This window comes from Cibotium barometz, chromosome 11 (assembly GCF_041138505.1).
Source record: "Cibotium barometz isolate CiBa-2024 chromosome 11, ASM4113850v1, whole genome shotgun sequence".
Classification (NCBI taxonomy): domain Eukaryota; kingdom Viridiplantae; phylum Streptophyta; class Polypodiopsida; order Cyatheales; family Cibotiaceae; genus Cibotium; species Cibotium barometz.
The window spans coordinates 23,621,833-23,635,404 of NC_141056.1; positions in this window are offsets into that span (position 1 = coordinate 23,621,833).

The window sequence follows — 13,572 nt, forward strand, 5'->3', positions numbered from 1 at the left end:
GCTTTTGCCATGTGCACGCCCTCAGAGGGGGCACCACGGAGAGGGCGGGGGTCTCACAAATAACACTACATGCCCATGAATATTATGGTCTTTTGTGCTGTAAAAAAATCAACAATTGTAATAAAGGAGCTGTTTCCACTTAGAATCTTAAAATTTGCGCGTGATTTTACCCTAATATAGGATTTTATAGCATTCAAACAGACTCCACTGGATTGAGCCTATACGTAAATTTTTAGTTACTCACTTAACTTATATGGCAAACTTAAACCTTAATAAATGCACGACCAGGTGTCCGATTGACAAACGGTTAGCACCCCTATGACCAGGGAGATACCTGAGACATTTTCACCGAAATTTATTTTTTTACACCACCAGGCGCTCTGACACACATATCGAGGTCGGCACCCCAAACTAGGGGTCCCCACCCCAAAAGGATATCGTACACACACTTGGGCACCTGCGCAAGGACCAAAGGCCGACCACCCTAGTGTATGGTCCACATAGGCCACCACATGGACGCCCATGCTGCCTCTGACCGAAAGGTACATGCGCACCATATATTTTGTCCATGCACAGGCACCACTCCTTTCCCCAAGCTCATGTAGACCACAGGCCGGTGTACTTTCACCATACACCACCATACACCGTCCTTTGCACGCATGTTTTGCTCTCCTTTTCCCTGCACCCGTACCCCTACCTGCACCTATATAAACCCCGCAGTACCTCGTGGGTGGCCGACAAACCCTAGCCCACTGTTGTGCCCGTACTTGTCATTTTGCCAGCGTCTGCACCCACCAGTGTGGTACTAAATCACCGTACTATACCCAACAGCCTTCTTGCAAGCCATTTTTAGCCACCTCCAAGTAAGGCCTCTGCAGGACATTTCTTACCTCCACTCACCCTTGAGGCTAGAGTGTCCTTAGGGTGCTCCCCTTGTGTGAATAGACTTAAGGGGAGGACTCCTCCTCCTCTCACCCTTGAGGCTAGAGTGTCCTTAGTAGGTGCTCCCCTTGTGTGAATAGACTTAAGGGGAGGACTCCTCCTCCTCTCCCTCTTGTTGCAGCCATCTCCCTACAAATTCAGTTTAAGGACACCTCCCCCCCTCCCCCTTCCCTTCGTGGTGGCGGTGACTTTAGTAATGCATTTTAGTCACTTAGAGGTGATTCACACCTAGGGGTTTTTTGCTCATAACTTGACCAAACGAGCTCCAAATTGTGATCTGCCTAAAGCGTTGGATTTGTGACATCGTGGTCTACAAGAAGGCAGGAAAAATGGATCCTTCACGAAAGCGCCAAAATTTCCCTCTGAGAGCCGCGCACATCAACGAGTCTCAAGAAGTTGCTCCAAATACAACCCCATCTCTCCCCTTGGGAGCCCCACAAAGAAACAATGACCAGGTTAGCTTGGTCATCATTAAAAAGAATATCTTTATTTACTATCAATCTTTAGTGTTAACTTTAAAGACATTAAGAGAGGCTATTCTTCTTTATACCAAAATTCGCGGCGGTGAAATTGTTGTTTTCTCAAGGAAAGTGATGAAATCTGTCATGTTCTAAAATTCTATTTGTAAAATGTTATCTTGATTGAGTTAAGAAGTACATGTATATTCTTCTCCTGTCTCAATGCTAACCCCATTTCCGTGCTTGTGTAGCCAAGCGGCAATGTTAGCAAGGCCCCGAGTCGACCCAAGGTATCCCTCGTACCATTGGGAGAATAAGATTTCACCAATGGAGGTGAATATTGTGATGCTACCTAGTTTTGCGGGCCTAGGCTAGTGCGGTGAATAAGCCCTCCCTAGCGTGCCCTCCCTAGCGTGTAGACATCCCTCTGAGAGGAGCAAGAGGATCAAGCGATGGAGCCTGAGAGGGCGAGAGGCCTACAACCACCCATAGACATAGTCTTCATAGGACCCCATACATTTGAATGCACAACATCTAGTAAATTCCTGCTCACATTTGTGTCATGTGGAAATACATGCTTTTTTTGCTTTCCAAATTGACATGCTTCACATACTTTATGCATACCTTCAACTTTAAACTTAGGCAGCCCTATCACAATTTCTTCAGTCTGCATAGACTTTATTCTTTGCACATTTACATGCCCAATTCTCTTATGCCAAATGTCTATATCTACAATAATCCCTGATCCATTTGCAAACATTGCAGGACTCACTTCAGACATATTTACATTCAATGTAAACATATTGCCCACTCTGTTGCCTTTTGCAACCAACCTGCACTTATCTTTAAAGTCTTCTACATAACAGCCCTCAAGGTTAAACCGGACCTGCAACAAACCCTGATCAATCATGTGCCCAAGTAGTGTCATCCCCTGTTTTCAACAAAACTTGGTCTCTTTCAAGAATATGCATTTCCTTGAACCACTCACCAGCACTTGTCATGTGGTTCGAAGCACTTGAATCAATATACCATACATGCTGCTACATCATTTCCAAACACAACATTAACCACATGTTGCATAGCAAACAACCTCTCATTATCCTCATTATTTCTGTTAGAGGATGCATAATTATTTTGCTGCACTTTTCCATTTCGCATGTCACTCTGCTTCTTATAGTAATCTACCTGCACATGTCCACGCTTACCATAGTAAAAAAAACCTTGTGTATCATTATGTTGCCTTTGCCAATTACCATGACCTCTTTGACTCCCCCTAGCTCTAAACTGGCCTCTTCCACCTATGTGTTATTGTTGCGAATCCTAGAACTGTTGCTGCTGCTGCTGACAATAATTTTAATTACCTATTCAGCCACCACCTTGGCCACGTCCACAACCTCTTCCTCTTCCTCTACCTAAACTTGTGTAGAAGGCCTGCTGATCTAAACTGTTTTTGTTTTGTAAAGACCATTGATCTTCACCCAAATTCTTCTCTTTTGATGATCAGTGTTGACACCAAATCTGTGAAGTTGGGAATGTTCTCTCGAGTCTAAATAGATGTCTTGAATGCCTTGTATTATGGTCCAAGACACGTAGACGCACTTCCACCTTATCATCATCAACAACAACAGAAATACTAATTGATGCAAGGGATTCCACAATGCCCTTGATCTTCAATGCATATTATGTCTTGAATGCCTTGTATTATGGTCCAAGACACGTAGACGCACTTCCACCTTATCATCATCATCAACAACAGAAATACTAATTGATGCAAGGGATTCCACAATGCCCTTGATCTTCAATGCATAATCATTCACAGACATATTTTTCTTTTCCACAATATGAATCTCATTCTTCAACTGAATCTTTTGTACCTTGGTGTTAGTTTTATACAGCTTCATCAAGGTATCACATGCCTCCTTAGGTGACTTGGCATCCTGTATATGCCCAATCATGGTGTTATGTATGATGATAGAAAGCCAATACATGACTTTCCTTGCTCCTTAATTCCAATCCTTGAATTCTTTTACATTTGCAGTAGTTAGATTAATCTCCGGTATCTCTGGTGCCTCCTTATGTTCACCTAGATTAATCTCCGGTATCTCTGGTGCCTCCTTATGTTCACCTCCAATGTAGTTCCAGTAACCTTTTTCCCATTAGGAAATTTATCAATTTGAACCTTCAAGCATGGAAGTTGTTCTTGTCAAGCTTCTCAGCAAAAATTTGGTATATTCCATCATTCAACATCTTGTCTACAACACAAATCTACCAAAAACACCACTCTTGTTTGAGTTGCACAAACTATTGTATTCTTTGCAGCGGTACTATACTGCACCTAAACTGTCACAACCAGTGACCTCAATTTGCATACATACACCCAAGTCAACTTTAAGACCTCTTTGCAGTACACACAGTGTCTACACAACAAAATGCCCTTCCTGCAGTTCCAAAAATAAACTTCTGGCAAAGAATTGAAACTTACCCGCAGTGCCCGTGTGTGTGAATGCCTGCGAACTGAAAAACGGAGGTCCAAACGCGCCCAAAATGCATTTTCAGCCCAAAAAATTCTATCCAATGAATGATATAGTTATTGCCATGTAGCACTCCTCCCATGAAGAAATCTCCTTAATGGGAGTTCGTTTGCTGGTGCCTCCCGAAGGGCTCCCAACAAGGGTGTAGTAGCCAACACAAAGGGACAAGAGTAGATGAAGCTCTTACACTCGTATCGCTTCTTGTGCTTCTCTTGCTCTGCCTCCCTTACCAAGAACTAGGCTCTGATACCATGAAAAGATGTAGGGGAGAAGAGATCTTGAGCTCTTGCAATCACACACACACTCACACAAACCCTAGAAGAGCACACACAAGGTGAGAGGCCGAAAATTCTTCTTCTTCTTCACACAACAAATGAGGTCTACAAAGAAGATAAAGTGACTAACACACATAATAGAGTATATATAAGTGGTCCATAATGTGAACACGCTAAGAGGAGTGGGTAGGTGTGGACTAGTCAGTGTAATCCAGCTATAGAATCTTTGGCGAAAATATGTAGGTGCCAGCTACCAAACCCGCCAATGATGTAAATGTCGAACAGTCATGCAGGCGCCTCGTGAGTGTCAGCTCATGTTGAGCTCAACATCTCAACAAAAATGTGCTTTATAAGGGCACTAGGGGCATTATTTTGCTTACAAGGATGGTCGTACGACCATTTTTACATGGACAATCTTAATGTATTTTACATGCATATGTAGAGATTTGTCCTAGGGGGTTGACGCAAGGGAGTGGAAAAGGGCCCTAGGGCCATTCTAAAGCACGGGCCATAGATGAAATAATGTCCCTAGGGCCATTCTACCAAGCACACCATGGATGGTGTCCTTTAGAATGGCTCTGGGGGGCCATTATCTTAAGCACATTGTGCTTACAAGAATATCACAATGTGCTTAAGATAATGGCTCTGGGGGGCCATTATCTTAAGCACATTGTGCTTACAAGAATATCACTAGGTCCATTTTTCCATGGATAATCTTGATGTATTTTGACTCAAGGGAGAGGCACTAAGACCATTCTAAAGCACACCATGGATTTTATAATGGCCCTAGGGCCATTATTTAAGCAAACCATGGATGAAAAATATAACAATATTGGTCTAGGAGATTCCCAAGGGTAAGACTCTGAACTTGCAGTCTGTCGCGTTCCCATCTAGATGAATGCGGTCTGTCTCATGGTGTGTGAAAAGAATCTTCCCACTAGCCAATTCTACTTGCATAGGTTTTCCTATTTTCTGATCTAGGACTAACTTATGTAAGCATCCAGGGGAAATAAAAGAATGTGTACTGAGTGAATCAATCAAAAGCTTAAAGTGCTTACCCTTGTATTCTGCTAGAGTCTGAAGGACTGAGAACTAATGATTTTGCCCTTGATGTTCAATGGCAGCATAAAACTGTCCTCTTTCTTTCTCCACTACATCAGCTAATATGACAGCTCTGGCTGCTGCTGTCTGGGACGAGACTCTCTCTCTCTGGCCTCCCCAATTCCAAGAGAGAGTTATGAAACTACTTTGCATTGAGGCTGCTGAGCTGGCACTCTTATGGGGTTGCCCTGATTTTGGCGAGGGAAATCTTGATTGGTTTGATATAAGAAGGAGTCAATCTCTGCATTCTAAGACCTTTGACTTCCTTGGCCCATGGACATAGAAGGAGTTGGGCAATCCTTGAGATGGTGCCCAAAACCTTAACAACCGAAACACACCTAATTTCACTTCAAATCTCTTCCTTTTGCATCCTAGAAAGAGTCGGAGTTCCTAAAAAAGTGCTTCGAGAAAAAGGTATTTCTTCATTTTTTAAACTGCTCGTCTCCTGGTTCTGATTGGGATCTTGGTGTCTTTTAGGAGATGGAAGGTTGGAAGTACTTCCCGGGGTGTCCAAAGGTTTGTTCATTCCTCGGATGAACCTAGCCATCAGTTGTTCCTCATCCAACAGTGGTGACGAATATTTGAGGAGAAGAGCGAATTGGTGATACTCTTCAATAGTTCTGCTCCCCTAGGTTAACTCTAAGAATTCATTCATCTTAGTTTCCAAGAAGCCGGGAGGACATAATCTCTTCCTTAGGTATGTCTTGAGATCATTCCTGTTGAATAGGGTGTGTGCGGGAACAAGCCCTTGGTTAGAGGCTGTAAAAGAGAATGAGTAAATGTGAAAGAACCCGTGAAAAGGTGAGAAGAATCTATTGGGAGAGAATAAAGGGTAGCATGAGAAGATTTAGGAAGTGTGGAGATATTCTGGGAAGTGTGGAGATATTCTGGGAAAAGTGAAGAGGTGGAGAGAATCAGGGAAAAGAGGTGGAGTGAATCATGGAGAAATCAGTGGGATCTGATGCTTGATGTAAACTCTATAAATTGAGGCATTTCCCTAATGATAATTTGCTACTTTTTGAGTATCCATGCCTACATTAATCTATTTGTTAATTACGTCTTAATTGTTTGCTAATCACTTTGTTAATGATGTTGATTCTAGTGTTTGATCCACCATAGCTCATCACAATGCCCTAATTTCAACATGGTATCAGAGCCATGCCTAGAATCCATCATTTTGTGAGCTCATTATCTTGCTAATTATTTTGCTAATTAGGATTAGTAGAAAATTATAATTTTTCCTCTTTTTTCAACTAGTCTCTGCACCCCTAGCCCGTGGAGGAGCTCCCTCTCCTTGCACACACAACATTAGCTCAAAAGCTTCTAACCATAGCTAGCCAACCTTATGCTGCTCCAGCCAGTCAAAATAGAATATCAAACCGTCACGAGTAGAAGCATCGATTTTTGCAGATTTGTTGCTAGCACCGTTTTTCTGCAGAAGAATGGAGATGATGTCTTGCTCAGCTATAATCAGTCTAATTCCTCTTAGCCCAAGGTGTTTTCAAGCATGCTCTACAAGCTGGTGAAGACAGAATTCAATTTCAAGCATGCTCTACAAGCTGGTGAAGACAGAATTCAATTTCATCAAGTCTATACTGAGATCCAAGCTCTTCATCAAATTAGCAGGAGGTGACTTTGGTAAAACAGAGATTAAGCTTTCAATATTTGGTCAAATCTTGTGTTTCTTGGCTTAATCCTCTACTAGACTCATTGCTATTGATGGCTTTGAAAGCATTTGAGCTCACTTGAAGTCTAAGGTACCAGATCTAGACTCCCCCCATACTCTGTTTTTTGCACACAAAATAATGGATTAATTTGCTAATCAATAATTAATCAGTGCTAATCACTATATTTTGGTGCAATTGAGGGTTCAAATTAACCATTAGGTATCTGATACAGATCCCTATAACTTCATATTGCAATTCGGAGTTGGTTTGATACTCGAACCATTCCGTACAAATTGGTTACCCTTGATTTAATGTAATTTCTAGAAAAATTATGCATAAATTTGTGATAATCATCATTTTGCATTTAACCCTTGGTTAATGCCTATAAACCTCACTCAAAATCAAAATTATTCACAGTCAGAGTTGCATTTGGAATGTGCATAAGAATGAATGCTATATGCATTATGTATTGGGCACATTGCATCAGTGTAAATATGGGATCAGACACTGCCCTTGTCCAGAATAAGGCAAGAGGTAAGACCTCTCGCATAGATTTGGCCCTTGCATTGTATAATGACACAAGATAAACATCAAAAGCCCAAAAGAACTGTCAGCAAAACATTTAAACATGTTGCTCACATGGAGCAAAAAGACCTGATGGACAAGCTCATGGCCCCAACCATGGAAGAAGAAGAATATCTCTTTCCAAGAAGAGGATCCACACCGAGAAGAAGATCTAAAGGAAGAATTGAAGGAAGACATGGACACAAGAAGAGAAGCTGCCCCAAGAAGACTGAAAGAAGAGAGAGACATGGATGCGTGGAGAGAAGCTGCCACGACAAGAAGACTAAAGACAAGAGAAGATGTGAGGCTCCAAAGAGTGAGGAGCCATGTGAAAATCTCTGAGAGAGAGAGAGAGACCCCACAACCAATGTAACCTGCCCCAACAAAGTAAAACCACCTCTGAGAGCCATCGATGATGTAGGCCACGTGGTAGATAGATGTATGTGTGAGCACTTTGGTCAAGGTCGCGGGAAACTATAGTAAGCCTTGGACACATAGAGAGAGAGAGTGTCAAGGACTATGAGTTTAGGGACTTGAGGCACTGGTCGCGGACTGTCAAGTAAGAGAGAAACTTGATACAGGGTCCACGTGTGCTAAGTTAACTTGAGGGGAGGTGTGCTAGGCACTGGTCGTAAGTAAGGGAAGGCAAACTTGGTATAGGGTCTAGGTGTACTAGGAGTATTCACTTGAGGGGAGGTGTTGAAATATACAAGTGAATAGGGTGTGTGCGAGAATAAGCCCTTGGTTAGAGGCTGTAAAAGAGAATGAGTAAATGTGAAAGAACCTGTTAAAAGGTGAGAAGAATCTACTGGGAGAGAATAAAAGGTAGCATGAGAAGATTTAGGAAGTGTGGAGATATTCTGGGAAGTGTGGAGATATTCTGGGAAAAGTGAAGAGGTGGAGAGAATCAAGGAAAAGAGGTGGAGTGAATCATGGAGAAATCAGTGGGATTTGATGCTTGATGTAAACTCTATAAATTGAGGCATTGCCCTAATGAGAATTTGCTGGTTTTTGAGTACCCATGCCTACATTAATCTATTTGTTAATTACCCCTAATTATATCTTAATTATTTACTGGTTTTTGAGTAGATCCATGCCTACATTAATCTATTTGTTAATTACCCACTAATTATATCTTAATTATTTGCTAATCACTTTGTTAATGATGTTGATTCTAGTGTTTGATCCACCATAGCTCATAACAATGCCCTAATTTCAACAATTCCATGTCTAGGTGTTTCGATCCAGATGGTTTGTCTTAGAGTGGTTTCTCCATGCTACTCTGGCTATTTCTACTTTTCCACAGCCTCACCCAAGTTTTCCCCTTCACCCTTGAAGGGACCTGGCTAAGATCTGTGAAGGGCTTTGCGAACATCGGGGTCAAGATCTTCCTCATCCGTGAGAGGATCTTGCTGTCTGCCCACGGTTTACACGTCTCATGATTTTGCCAAAACGATACATCGTTGAATTTCTATTTGATTTTGTCATCAAGATCCTAAGACTTAAGAAGTTCATAATTAATTACTTCAAACAGGGTAATCGTTCTTACTAGAGATCTATGACATACATCCGAGAAAACAGATCTTATTTCTTTAAACTTGATATCTGATGCTCATAATCACATAGACAACTGGAATCTTTGCAAAATATTTTTTATTTACACAAGGTTTGTAATATATACATAGAGCAACATGGGTCCTGAAAATCAATGCCTTAATGATATATGCATCATGTAACTACGATATTGCGTTGTGGACATGCCGTGATGTAATTGTTTCCTTACTGCTAATGGTGCTAGAATCTTACTTCTTGGGATAAAACAACTGAGAAGTCTATAAATATGATAAGAAATCCTAAAATCTCGAGGTGTGGGGTGATAAAGGATAACACCACAAACCACCTTTAGCCTCAACAGGAACATGGCTAAAGAGATGTTCTTCCTCAGCATCTGGGGCTGGTTATTACAAGTGGCGTGGACATATTGCCTGCGTGCCAATTATGCTATCGTCTCTCAGCCGGGTCCGAAAAATATAGCTCCTCAAAATTATTAGCGAGCCTTGCCCTGCTCGTTCAAGTCGTAGCGGAGGAAAGGATATGCCCAAAAGTGAAAGAAGTTATATCTTGAGTTTGAGTAAGATCTTGGATACCAGATAAACACGAGGCATCCATCTATAAAATCCAATTCATCAATTAAAAGTCTTTCTTTAACCTGGTGTATCAAGCTTTGACACACAGCTTGGGTTTCATTGTATTCTTTCTTTCATGTGGGAGTGGATCTTAGTTTTGTTATGATTGTTTGTGATGCAGTTCTTGTAGTGTACAAACTGAGCACAGCTGCCAAAATCGGCATTGGAGTTGGAGCAGCTGTTTTAGGGATTACGATCTTGGTGCTTGGTGTTTATGCCATGAAGCTAAAAAAGAGAGCTACGAAAGCAGAGAAACTTCTCCTAAGAGGGTATTCTCAATCGGAGACAGAAAAATAGGGTCGTGAGAGGAGGGAGATAGACTACTAGATCAAGTGTCAAGGAAGCTCGCTCATTAAGAAAAATTCAAAAAGGTAGAATCGTCCCCGCTTTCCGAGCATGGGAAATTTTCCCGGTTTCGGTTTTCGGAGTGACCACCAGCCTAGTCTCGTGCCCGGACATTCGTGGGCAAGGCCCCGAGTGAGAAACTTAGCCCCGCGCATGAGGGGGCTGCTTCCGTTGCTGTCAGCTACCGGAAATCCGCCGGTGCGCTGAGGGGGCAGAGGGATCTCACATGTAGTGTATCCTACAACTCCTTAATACCTTGATGTATTGAAAGATTGAAACCAACCTGTGCAGCAACTCTTGGTTGTCGCGGATGATGGAAACTTCACCAGGTTCTTGTTTTCGCTCGTCAAAATTTCTTGCTCCTTGCCCTTCTCGTTGATCGTGTCAATCATCAAAATTTAGATGATCTTGCATCTCTTCATCTTCTCGACCACACTGTTCTTCTTCATTCAATTCCATGCAAGCTCGAATGCGCATGGCTCTCATTCTTTACTCCAATTCTTGATTCCTCGTCAATAAGTCTGATAACTTCCTTTGGAGTTACACCTAGACGGAATAATTCTTGTAAAAGCTCCTCTTCTTACCCTGGGTTGACTACTAAATTTGTTTGATGTGTAGCCACTGTACAACAAAATTGTAAAAATAATTATCAAGAAAAAGAAACTCTTGGCTATATCACAAAAATAAAAAATAATATTAGTCATCCATGATCTGCAACATCTGCAAGGATTACCTAACCTATACTCTAATACCAACTATGACAATCCTAAATCTAGCCATATCTTAATCGTATAACTTAATCTAAGAAAACATTAAAACTCACTTAATCATGCTATTTCTATATAGTAATACAATCAAATCAACCCTCTCAAATAGCAAAACAAGCATGCATGCCATATCCAAGATTCTTATCACATAAGCAAAGAATCATATAATCTCAAACAAACATTCACATAATATATATCTCTATCAATTAAAGCATGGCATCTCAATAAATCTCCATGTATGTGTCCATCTCAAAGATTCTATCATCATCACCATGCTCAACAAAATGGTTAGTCATAATGACCAATAGAAAATCCAACCAATCTAGGGCTTTCTCCAATGTCCATCCACCCAGCCTCCAAATTGGACATCGCGGTCATCCCAAGTTCACCTCCATCTCATTCTCATCCACTTTGGGTTCTACCACATGACTCCCATAGGGCATCAATCTCGTTCACAATCCAGCGCTCCCTGTCTAAGGACGGCTAGCCTTAATCTCCATTCTCATGTTGTCAAGTCTCATGATACACATGCATATCAATCATTCATTCCAAAACAAAGCAATCATAATTCATACATATCATCTTACACTCATCTCTATTCCATAATCTTTCAAGGCATGCATATTCAAATCAACCAAAATCAACTTCAAGTATAAGCTTTTAATTCAAACAGTAGTTAGCTTCTCTTAGTCTTTTAATTCTTTCAAGTCATATGGTAATCTTTGTTTTTAACATAATCAATTATGATGTTCTAACCAGCGAGATCATCTCTAGTCACCATAGCTAAGTCATAACTATGCTTATGCGTTAGTCCATCCGGTCTATATAGATAAGATAGTCAATCTTGATAGCAATTTCTAAGGCAAAGCCTGACAACTAGTCTCTTTGGGAGAGTAATATCTTCCAATCTATTTGGAATCTTGTAAACAGTCTTTTACATAGATATTCTTCACTAAAACTAAACATTAGTTTCTAGTTAACATCCATGAATGACTCTCAGAAATTTTAAGATATAAGAACACATTGAAACACATCTTTGATTCACTTCTTTATCACTAATTTCATTGATTAAACATGTTTCTTTAAAATATTATTACAAAATAATGTATTTTAAAAAATAACCTTTAATTAGAAAACCTATTCCAATAATTATCAAAAATTTGAATAATATTTTGTAGTCATGTTTCTCTATTTTGAATAACATTTCAAAAAATATCATTATAAATTATGGTTCCTTCATTAACCCATATTCTATTCTTTTTAGTAAAGTTAATTAATTAAAAGTATCTAATCATGTTAAATTAGTGATGCAACTCATAAAGTGGGTCCATTATGATGTAATACACCTTTGATAATTAATCACATGCCAAAATTCTCAATACTCATAATTATGCTCATTTACGACATAAACAAAGAGAAATACCTCCACAAATCTCTTGATTTTGATGCACGGTTGAGAAAATGATGATGCCAAGCTTGTTGCAAGATGGAAAGCGTCCTCTCCTCAGCAACTTATAATCATTACTTAGGCATCTCTCCTTAATCACCCACTAAGCACTAATATGCCAAAAATGATGAGAATAGAAGAAGAAATCCATACTAGGAATGATAGATAATGAATGCATTGGGCTTCAAGAAAAACACCTTAATTGATGCACAACACTCAAGATTAGCCCTCTATCCCTTCTTCTTCTCAATGCCTAGATTTTTTTGGTATAACTACATTCCCTTCACATGAAATGCTAAGGATATTCACACTCACTTATGCCTTTTCACATCTCTTATGCCTAGTCTCTCGAGTGGTTCACTATATGTAAACCCCCTATATCATGTGGATTCAAGGCCTATTTTAAAAACCCCTTATTTGTGAATTTTTCATAAATAAAACACACCCTTTTTTTATTCAACCTGTGAATACCCCCTTTAAATGGTACCCTTATATATGTAAAAAATGTGTTAAAAAAAGTATTTTAAAAATTCCTTTTGTTGAACCCACGTGCTACGCTTACATATTTATGAGTGACCCCCCCACCAGTGCCCAGTCGACCTAAATTTTGTTCTAAATACTAAAAATGGCTTATAAATTATATTTTTATGCACTCCTCCTCATTCTCCCCACACATTCTACATCTTGACAAGGCTTGGGAGCATCGTTTCTGTCTCTTGGCACTTTATTAATTTTTTAGTGAAACTAGCATGCAAAATACATCAAAATAGTTCAAAAATAAACCATACATCCTAAAAATAGGAATAAATGACCAAAATAATAAAAATAGAAAAATAATATAAAATTTATCATTTTAGAACTAAAAATAGCTAATTTTGCTAACTTTTATCCCCAAAAATCCCTAAAAATGATTATAATATTTCATTTACTCAAAAAATAATTAAAAATACTCCCATAATTACATCAAAATAGATTTAAAACGAACCATACACCCTAAAAATAGGGATAAATGACCAAAATAATAAAAAAAGAAAACTAATCTAAAATTGCTTATTTTACTACTAAAATAGCTAATTTTACTAATTTTTACTCTTAAAATTTACTAAAATAACCATTTTTACTCAAAATTTTTACTAAAAATGGCACCATAATTAAGGGTTATCATTCCCTCCACACTTAAGTGCACTGCATCTTCTCTCCTCATTATCGTCATGAAATTTGAAACACACAACTCTTACTAACTACCAATAAACTATTCCATAAAAATTTATATTAAAATTAAATACTCC